The sequence below is a fragment of the Trichoplusia ni genome, unplaced genomic scaffold, assembly GCF_003590095.1.
Source record: "Trichoplusia ni isolate ovarian cell line Hi5 unplaced genomic scaffold, tn1 tig00002961, whole genome shotgun sequence".
In the NCBI taxonomy this organism is placed as follows: Eukaryota; Metazoa; Arthropoda; class Insecta; order Lepidoptera; family Noctuidae; genus Trichoplusia; species Trichoplusia ni.
Genome location: NW_020800306.1, coordinates 12,484 through 23,923, shown reverse-complemented (window position 1 = coordinate 23,923; position 11,440 = coordinate 12,484). Strand labels below are relative to the sequence as shown.

General features: G+C 33.7%; 1 non-coding gene across 1 annotated transcript; it reads left to right on the top strand.

The window, feature by feature from the left end:
* Positions 1–10,281: 10,281 nt before the first annotated feature.
* Trnat-agu lies at positions 10,282–10,355 on the top strand. The gene has a single exon. It is a non-coding gene; the product is annotated as a tRNA-Thr (tRNA).
* Positions 10,356–11,440: the final 1,085 nt, after the last annotated feature.

Genomic DNA, 11,440 nt, shown 5'->3' with positions numbered 1-11,440 from the left:
CAGGAGTGAAGCAATCGCTTCAGCGATTTTGCATAAACGTGAGGCTATAGAATAATGATATGACACTGCGTAGCAACAGTGTTAGACACGTTTTCAGGGTACGCCATAAAATGGGATATTAGCGGCGTACAATGAGAATATTTAAGGAATATTGAGAAACTGTTGGTAGATCGTGAATATTAAATATTTGCGCTTGTACTATGAGCTTTTAAAGTAGGAGTTATGTTGGTGTGGGAGAGAGATGGTGTCATACACAAACTATCGGCGTCTCGCTCCCTCAAGTGCGGCGGTCCTGCTTTGGGACCTCATATTAGGTGCTTTATTCATTGTTATATGCGTGGTGTGTGCTCGTGATATCCTGGCGGTGACCTATTTGATTCCGCACGAGTTTTTTTAATAGCTTCGTGATACTTATCGGATTTTTACATAGAATTGTTGCCACACGCATGATTTCTCCTTGTTCTGTAGGCATAGCGGCAAGGTTGCGATATACATTGAAGTTGTGATTATGATATTTTTATTACAGTTTTCATACTCTCTGATGCCTTAATAAGAAGGAGTTCGCCAATTACAGAATTAAGGTTAATTGATAAAACTTCGAAAAGAGTTAATTTTACCATATTATTATACGATAACGATAAATAAGTGCCTACGCATTTAAAACATCGATGTATGTTTCCAACTCGATATCCAACCCAGCAATAGCGAAGGCCAATTAAAAACCAGAATCAAAACACAAAACCGTACAAAATTTAATACAGCTTATCATTTCGGGTCCAATTATTGCGATTAGAGAATTATTTAATTATTACGCAACGCAAACTAACGCCTTCAATTATATTATCAGTTGAAACGTGAACAGGCGCCCATGAAATTTTCCGCGCGTCTGCCCTTGAACCAGTGACGTGAGGTGTCGATAAACGCCGAGCCGGCACGACGATAACCGAACGCAGCGCCGTACTGCCCTAATTTTATCGTAACATTGGCCGATTTTTATGGTTTTATTTAGATGTTGCTGTGCGACCAGTTTGGGTCAAACTAACACCCCTTACATAGGTATTTAGTGGAAGATCGTGCATCAGGATTCCGTTGTACGCTATCAAGGAATGTAAATTCTTATAAACGGTCTGCAAAAGGGTACCAGATATTTTTAAATAAAGAAATCGCGATTTTAATCATTACATCGTAGTGAATAAAATCAATTGAATTTCGCTGTAATCAGGTAAAGATATTTTAATTGCAGATTGGATTGTATAAATTCATTGATAAAATTTTATTGTCTCGGTTGGAGGTCGCGCTGAAGGGTCCAACGTTATATTAAGAAACAGATTTGCATAATTTTATGACTGAATGAATATTTAAATGTCTCGACTCAATTATCAACGGGTTTACTAATGTGATCTACACATACGATTCTTGTCAACATTAATTAATAAATTTTCTGCCACACCCATTAGGGATGATGCAATGTCGCGGAATACGCGGTTCTGTATATAAATTGCTACATTTTAATTTAGATTGATTTGTGAGTCACGAAGTACTTAGTATACATACATAATTTTATTTCACGTGCGTATATATGAATGTTTGTAGTAAAGGTCAGTGTGAGAGGCCCAGTCTTAGCAACAGGAATAAAATTTAAGGGACTCATTATAAAACTGAATGTATCAACATATTTTTGTTTTCATTATCTCAGTCCCTAATTAACCCAAAAGAAAAACTTTCCACTATAGAACGCGAAAAATTTGACATTCAAAAATGTTGGGAAAATGTCGTCAACTGAAAAAAATATCAAACAATCTGGAAATTAATATAATTTATAATAAATAGAAAGACATATACTTTAGTCATAATTTAAAGCGTAAAATATCTTACATTTCATAACAATATCTACAAAATTATTTGCGGAATCCAATCGGGACCACGTGACCGATAAAAAGTCCGCGAACCGAGGCCGACCAATCAAAAGAGGTTTTAACATATGTGTCATATGTTCTCATATATCGCTGTCACCAGGTGTATCATGTTTGAATATACTTTGATAAATGAATTATAGCGGTGATGGTTATATTAATTAGCGTTAAATTGTAATTTTGTAATACGATATACCTACACCTATACCTACTGGTTAACGTCGAACCAGGTGTTTTTTTAACTTGTGTTATGGGATGTAGGGAAATTTATAATAGATGTTTAAATAATATAAAATCTTTTCACATTAGACGATTAATATTAAAACTGTTATCGATTCCGAATGTAGGGATGTACCTGGATTTATAAGGTATCGATGTGCATATATAAATTTAAAAAATAGATAATAGATAGTGCGTAATTGATAGATATTGATAGTTCTTTATGCCACTTAAATACTTATAATTATATTACAAAACAATTCAATTTCTACAATTTTAAAATAATCATATTACGAATGAAATATATGTATAACATCGCTGTGCAAATGTGTAATAATCCTAAAGAACTATTAATTGATTACAGAAGTTCCAAGTAATCATTTAAAATTTGTTACAAAGGATAATGATAATGATAATGATAATGATGAGACAATGCTTCCCTATTTCCTACATAATATGACATACAAGGAAATTATAGAAACAATGACTAACTTACTTATTCCAATTTATTTATAACCGGCACCTTTAAATATTTTGCAGTGACAAAACTTAAAACGATAGTTTTGTAAAATCGATGAAAAGAGAAAAATGAAATAAAAACATCGATATTCTTTTTCACAACCCTAATAGTTCGTGTAACATAGGAAGGTAATGAGTTGGGCGTGTGAAACGCCGCTTAAACTTATAGTCACGCCTTTTTGCTACTTCCTAGGTATTTTCATTGAGGGCAAAAAGAGTTTTCATCCTCAACTACTTTAACGAAAGGTTTAATTCGAGGGCTGGCAATGCTTAACTCTTTTATGTGGTTCAAAGAAGACTCTTACGATTGACAGTTTCGGGTGATTAAAAAAATTTGGATTGTCAAGTGCGAATCGGACTCGCTACACTATGACACTATTAAGACAAAAAGATTTTGATAGGTAATCAACAAAACAAATTATTTTAAACTATTAAAACAAACTAGAGTTAACTATTAAATTTGAAATAAAATATTTTACACTCATAATTATAAATCGAAGTCCCAGATACCATTTGTCAAAAAGAAATAAAACATAACTAAAAAAGTGAATTCGCAATTGTTATCAGCCAGTCATGCTATATCTTAGACCTTGGCTATTACAGATCGGTTTTATTCGAGGAAGATGTATTATGCGATAGCGCCCAGTTATAAGTGATTCCTTATCAATAGTAGTAACATTACCGATTACCAAGAAGGAAGTCACAGGATAAGATTAGCAAAGCCATCGTACGATTGTTACCTTAAAATTTCGAAACGTGAATTATCGAAAAACGTGGCTTTGTTTACACAACACATACATACGTACTTATTTTTTATCAGTTTATAAAAATGTGTAGGTTTGTGATCTACGTTGATTCAACCCAATGATTAGATTGTGATGAAACTTTGATGGAGTATTAAGAAGTATGCCCGAGAGTTTTTTTGGATTGAAGAAACACAGTGAAGTACTTTTTAGGGGCACCAGGTTACTATCAAATATTGAAGGTTCAGTATGGCAACTATGGTAGTATGGCGGCCCACTAAACGGCGCAGAGCGAATTTGTCTTTCACAACTTAAAAATATTGTTTTGTAAGAGTTTTTTAATAACAAAATACTGATCCAAATTGAATGTATTTATAGGACCAAATGACAGTTAATTAAAAAAGTAATAACAACAAAATTGGTTCATCCAGTACGAAATTATGAGGTAACAAACAAATTAAAATACAAACTTGAGTGAGTTGAGAACCTCCTCCTTTTTTAAATCGGTTAAAAAGTGGTAAGCCCTATGATAACGTCCTATGGTTATTGGTCATAACTTCTCTAGAATATACTTTCCAAGATATTACCATTACGTAGACCTAATGATATAATTCTTCCTTTTCCACGCCAATATAATATAGGTCTCTAAACTTCGTTACACTAAACCTGTGCCTGGCGCCAGGTCACAGCCTGACGTGGTTGACGCTGGCAACACCACGCTACTTTACGCAACGATACTATGACGCATGCGCAAACTATTAATTGTAGAACGCTCGTTAAATGTTATTGTTCCCTATTTTGTATTCTTTATGTAAAATATATGACATTCCATATGTAAAAAAATACATTTTTGAAAACCTTTGTCTGTGCTATAACCACAGTCTACATAGCAGCAGAATACGTTTTAAAAGTATAAACCATTAGTGAAAAATGAAAAGAAGTAATCCTAGTTTCACTTACGCAAAAAATATAGTCACATGAACTTTAATCTGGGTTGCAGTCGTTATCCATTTAGAAACAATTCAATGAGTATATGAGTATAAGTGTAGTATAAAATATTTTGTTTTTATTTCACGTTGATAATTGTAGCAACATATACATGTTATACAGCCTATATTGTCCGTCCCTCTGGTCGGCACAGGGCTCATCCGCTAAGGGTTTTGAGGCATCGATCACCACACTAGCACATTGCGGTTTGGAAATTTTTTCACTATATGTCAGTTGTGTCTTAGAAAATTAAGAACGTACAAATTCATTTTGAAAAATCATATTGGGACTTTGCCTGCGTTGGGATCGAACAGGATCTTGAGCAAACACACCTATAGAAAACAAGGCTAAATTTTAAAATAAGCATTCAAGTAATCCTAACTTGCCTGGACATAGGAAATGGTACCAAAGATAAGGTCATGCGTCAAGCATTAAGGAAAATCCGGTAAGTTATCCCGAAAAGCTGTGAATACAAAGCTATTTAATTGCGAATAATATTTACGATAGGTTTTCATTAAATTAAGTACCTACTGTTATTTTATCCTTGTTTGATAATGCATTGGCTTATATAAGGTGTTGAGGTATTCCGCATTTGATAAGCATATTGTATACCGTGAATACCATCTAGACCAAATAATCCTAAATTTAAAATTGCATTTACCTACGTATTTTTGAATGTACAAAATACATCGTGGTTCAAGCTGAAAAAACTCATCGTTTTTTCCGACTGGCCTGTTGGTCTAGTGGTCAGTGGTAGTGACTGATACTTACACCAGAGGACGTGGGTTCGAATCTCAACCAGTATCAGTTATTGTGTATCTGTATGTTTATAAGTTGTATACTACTCATATTACAAGCTTTGCTTAGTTTGCTATGTTATTTACGCTAAAGACAGACATCGTAACGATTGAAACACGATTTCAGTTTAGTCTGGATTTGTTGTTATTTTTTATAGATAGCGAAAAAAATGGTGTAAATCAAAGCCCTAAAAAACAAAAAAAACCTAATCAATTCAGTTTTTTTATCTAATAATAATATTAAATTCGATGTTTACGAAAAATAGTCCATGTCGTGCATTAGCACTTTTCCCATGATACCTCGGGATCGGCTTCCTGTCATAACGTATTCAATTTATACCGAGTGAAATGAAACGTTATTATTAGTAGTCATTTTTCTTAAAAACTCTTGCAATCAATTTCAACACTATCTCCTAAAACTTCGACTCAATTAAGAAAGCTCACCGAGCATGCATTTTATACAACAATATCTAATATTCAAAGCAGTTATTGAGTTACTTTATCCAGTTTGTGTTGATCTCCATCGCCCTAATTAGGTGGTTTTTTTTGTTAAGGTTGTTGAATATAAGGGGGTCAAGTTATATTGGTAGGTGTGACTTGTTACTTCCTCCAAAGATGAACTCCGATTGTTATTAGTTTACAGAAGGGTGTCTAATGTAATTGTGTGTTAGCCGAGGACAGGGTCGTTTGTCTAAATTTTTAAAGGAGGGGAGTTTTTTGATTCCCTTAGGAACACACCAACCCTATCCTTTAAGTGTCGTTAAAGTTAATGAGGGATTAAGTTTGAGTAACCGTATTATTTTACATTTTTTATAAATAAAAAGAACGTTCTCTTTGAATTTTTGTCACAGCGTCTAAACACAAAGACGTTTAGAGTTTTCTAGTAATTTTGGCAAGGAATTAAAAAGTCATCCATTCACCATGTATCTATTTTTGCATTACAATATAAATGCAAAATTGCAACATGCTTTAAAGCTTCCCGTTAGGCACTGGCGCATATTTTGTAGATATGCAAATCCTGTAATAAATAATTCACTGTTTTGGTTTCTATGGTTTCTAATCAATTAAATAAGAATTTTACTCTAAATAATAAAAAGCTATACAAAAGCGAGGTTGCTTTTAAAAACAAAAATAAAATACAAAACTACCACTTATTATTTTCTTTCCATATGATAAACACATCAACTCCCTTTCCAAAAACAAGACATAACAATATCAATCTCATAACTTAACCCGACAACAAACGGGAATCAAACCTCAAACTTCATAACGTAACATAATTAGCATTGTGGGGAGAGAAATGGCGCTATATACAATGTAGTGCGCTGTCCCACTTCCACACCTTCAATATGACTTTAAGATATGGCGGTAGGCCAGAACCATCGGTGTGTCATAACGTTTCAGGGCATAAACTACGTGAATAAAGGCGGTGATTATTATATCCCATAACATATAGCTTTTAGGGCACGGAATTGTTCACCGGAACGATAGGGTTAATGACTTCTTATCGTGACTTACTGAGTGGGAAGTTTATTGAACAAGGATGTGAAAATCTTAAACAATGTAAAAGTGGGGATTTGTATCTGAATATCATTGTTCTCCTTGTAAAACACTGGTACTTAGCTGAAACCGGTTGGACTGGTAGCCGACCCCAACATAGTTGGGAAAAGGCCAATGATGATCATTGTTCTACTATTAGACTATGAAAAAAATCTAACAAACGCAATTTTTTTTCTGGGATTTTATGATATGACAGTTGTCGTTGTTAGATGCGCTGGATGCTGTGCTATGCTGACTTGCTACCATACTTATCAACGATGCTGGTTCTAGAATTCGTATTACAGGCTGTGCTCATCTGTTAGCCTTTTGCAAGCAAGAATGAACTTCACGACGTCGACAGCAACAAACATTCAATTAATATGAAATACTTGAAGTAAATTATATTTGAAATACGCAATCACTAACCTTCAATTAACACAAGGTGCTTGAAGAAAATATATTTTGCCAAACAATCCATTGTGACGATACAAAACGCACGTATGTATTTTTGGATATTATAGAGAAAATTTCCATGAAATCTTACATGATACTTACCGAAAATGACTTTAGACTTATACACAAAATAATTCCCTGAAACGTACATCATTACCCGAAAATTTCAGCTGAACTTTTAACTCTTACGCAAGCAAACCCGGGGGCAGGAGTTGTAGGTGTAAGTACCTGGGATACGCTCGACCTGGTTTGAGCTGTAGTGACAGTCGGTGGGCGATGTATATGATTATAATGGCTTCACGTGGGCGTCCCGTGATGGAAGGCTCCGGGGATCGTATCTCAGCCTACTGCGTCTATCATAAGTTTTAGCGTATGAGGCAATTGATTTATAGGTGGTTAGGATGTTTGTGGATGTGGGGTAGTAGGAAGTTTAATGAAGCGAGATGTACGCAAAACGTAACATGAGCGCTGAATTATATTTTTGTTTTTATTTCCAATGGGCTTTCAAACGTTCAATTACAGTACTAGTGACTCTAGAAGCGCGGTTCAAATGTCATTTCCACAATAAATAACCGCCAAGAACTTCTATAAATATTGTTCAGGAAGAGCAATTAGAATGCTGAAAATTGAGTACGATCAAAAAATTAATTATATATAGAAACAAAAAAATAGCGCTGAAACTAGTTAAATATGGAATAAATTAAATCTTAGGGGACGAAAGCTAAATAACCAAGACCAACCAACAAAAGCAATACAATAAAGGACAGAAAACTTAAATACAACAAAAGACAGTTAAACTAGAAACAACAATCACGAAGCATCAGTAATAAAAGTAAGGTAACGTCAACAAGTGTCGGCGAGACGGACACATGATAACATGTGCTCTTGACCATGAAAGGAACCAATCATCATACATCCACCCACAGTCCGGTTCAGCCGATGCCCAGCCGTGCACGACCAATGATTTGACCGAACCACTAGGTTACCCCTCTAACAAAATTCCCTCGGATCTTTTTACAAATGTCAATGTCAATTTGACAGAAGAAAAAAAAATGTTTGTGTATATTATGTTTTCTTTTTGCAGACGGAGACTTTATTGCAGGTTGTAGAAATTTAACGTTGGCAGATAATTTGTGATGCGAAGTGAAAGAAAGATCGCGAATGATATAATTACATTGTGCATAAATGCAGTGGGTTATTCAAGGCAATGAATAAAAGTTCAATACTTGTACTAATTTTTTTTTAATTTTTGAATCACTAATTTAGTATTGTTTCTATTAACTTAAATACAGAAGAACTCTCTTTACCTTGTCTCAAATAGGATATAGTCTGATAACGGTAGACACTTTTTTTACAATTCCATGGAAGCCCTACAAAAATCTTCGCCCTAGTAGAAAAACCCAAGTAAAGATAACAAACGACTTCCCTTTATGAGATAACCTTTAATTAGGTAAAGCTCAACTCTAGAGCGGAAGTAACTTACTTCCGCTCTGAAGGTTAGGTTAAACTCAACTACAAATGATGATAAACCAGCAAAAAGTTTAGTCTATTTTAATACTGATTATTAGAAAAAAATCATAATAACTCAATTTAAAGATTACAAGTACATTGAGTACTTACATTCAAAAACCTTATTAACAATAAATCAACAAAAAAACGGGAGTCCATTCCCAACATTGTCGTCGTCAAGTAACCGCAGTTTTAGCAAAGGCCAATATAATGATAACAAGTAAAGGTACAAGAGTGAGGTATATGTCAGGGGGTCAAGTACAGACATTGTTGGAAAAACAATGAATCGGCTTCAGGTTAGAAAGGGTTGCTGGTTGCCTACTGTTTGGTTGTAGGGCTGGTACTTTTGTAAATGACCGATGGAAATATTGTTGGACGGATAATAGTGGTTTTTACCTTACTTTTGAATAACCGATTCAATAGAAATAATTTATGAGCGTAGAATTTAATATTCGAATCAAAACATTGCAGTGAACAGAGCATTTGCGAATCGGTGTATTTTTTAACTTTATTTTTGAAAGTTAAGTTAGTGTACATTACAGATATTTCTTTAATCTATAATATACTTTATATCGAACAAATCGATAAAGATCATTATTTGTTTAACCTCCATACTAATAGTAAAATGCGAAATTATATCTCGCGTCGAGTAGAGTAAAAAAGTTAAACGGAACGTAAAATTTTAGCACCCTAAAACACTTAACCTCTGTAACAAAACTTATTTGTTTAATACTAATCATTGTCAAACCAGTCTTCGCCATTAAAATTCATCGAAGCATCTTCAGGATGTTAATGTTACATTGTATTAAGTTTTATATCAAGCAAAACGGATGTTAGAATTAATGACTGATACAGACTTATAATATTTGAGTATCTTATGAATGACGAAGCTGAACTAAAATTAGAACTAATTTGCTTTATCATTGTACACGCAAGAATTTCGTCTATTGTATTATTTGAAAAAAATGTAGCTACATGCATTTTTGTAGATGTTAATCGTACAAATTATGCAGAAATAACAATTTATCGATTATTAAATAACACAATTAAAGGAATGATAATTTAATTTCAATATAACAATTCTCACAGTGAACAATATTATTATGTCATCAATATAATGCAAAACAGTTCCAAGAGGTGTCGTTTCATTACTAAGTAAATAAGATTATCGTAATATGACCTTATTAGCTCAAATATTTATTTATAATATTTAGAGATGAATATTCAAATTTTACTTATACTTATTAATATTATTATGTACCAAAATTCAATTATTTAATCAAGTGCTTGGCAACCCTGACGTGCACAATACAGTATTACTTATACTCTCAAGGTCCCCGATTATAATTATCGATACACAGACTTTATCGCAAAATTAAAATTTACTTCAATATTTACGTAATTCATCCTATGCGACGCACATAGCAACAGTATCACACAACGTTAATATAACAGAATAGCGCCTTCTCATTTACCAGCATACGTCATATAGTACGCTAGAGAGAGATAGCAAGATGACGGTTGGAAAACGGTGTCATGTTGATAATATTGAGCGCGAACACGTGTGTCAAGCAGTGTTTAATTTCGCCTCTCACTACAAGTGGCGCCGTGGCTTAGTTGGTTAAAGCGCCTGTCTAGTAAACAGGAGATCACGAGTTCGAATCTCGTCGGGGCCTAAGACGAAATGGTCGTCTAATTCTTTTTGGATGATTCTATATTATTTGGAACAATTTTTCATACATTGTTTAACAAGTTTTAATAAAAATATAGAACAAAAAAATTTTATAATTATAATTTATACGTAGTGTGTAAATTACTCACAATTTACATTTATTTAGTTTCGATTAGTCACTACTCCAATATTACATCAAACAAAATATAAAGATTAGCAAAAATTAAAGCAAAATACATATCAGAATATGGCTGATTTACCAGAGTACTCCAATCTAGCAGTATTTCTCCTTCACTATTTATATAGTCACTTGCTCCCCATCATCTTCGGTCACACAGAAGTATAATGGAACTAACATTTAATAGTGGACACATAATTAGACGTATTAATATGAAACACGTATTTTTACTAACAATTGTTGTACGAACGAATTTAAAAAAGGCAGTATGGGAAAGCTTAATAAACAGTGATTACGGGGACATAGGACAATGCTTACCGTTTGTGTAGCGTCAGCAAATCAGGCTTAGGGAAAGGGCTAAAGGTTTTTTAATTAGTTATTTAAATAGCATGAATATTTGTAGATTATACGTTTTTACAATATGAAGTATTTTGTTGAAGTGTTATTTTATTAGCTAAATATACTATTTAAGTTGGGCAAAAAATTATTCTTGACGAAGGACTACATTTTGTGAATTATCATTATTTGTATTCTATTCAATAAACTTTAATCTCTAGTAGTTAAGTCCGTTTGAAAACTGGCCAAAAATACCCCAACCTTTAATTCATTTAATAAACTAGTATAAAAAAAAATAGTAATTTCAAAATACATCCAATTATTATCCAAAAATACAACACCTCTTTCACCAAGAGACCTATTTTGTCGTCCGTACCCAACGCAACACGCTAGGAATGGCGAGTTGCGTGGGAGCCTCGGCCAGCATTAATTGCCACCACATTAAACGACTAACTGACGAACAATGGCGTATTAACATAGTAAATGTGACTGCTAACGTACGTGACGTATACGATAACGTATGCTGGCGACATCTTCTGGTGCATTTCAATGCGGTTGAGAATAATCCTTCTAGA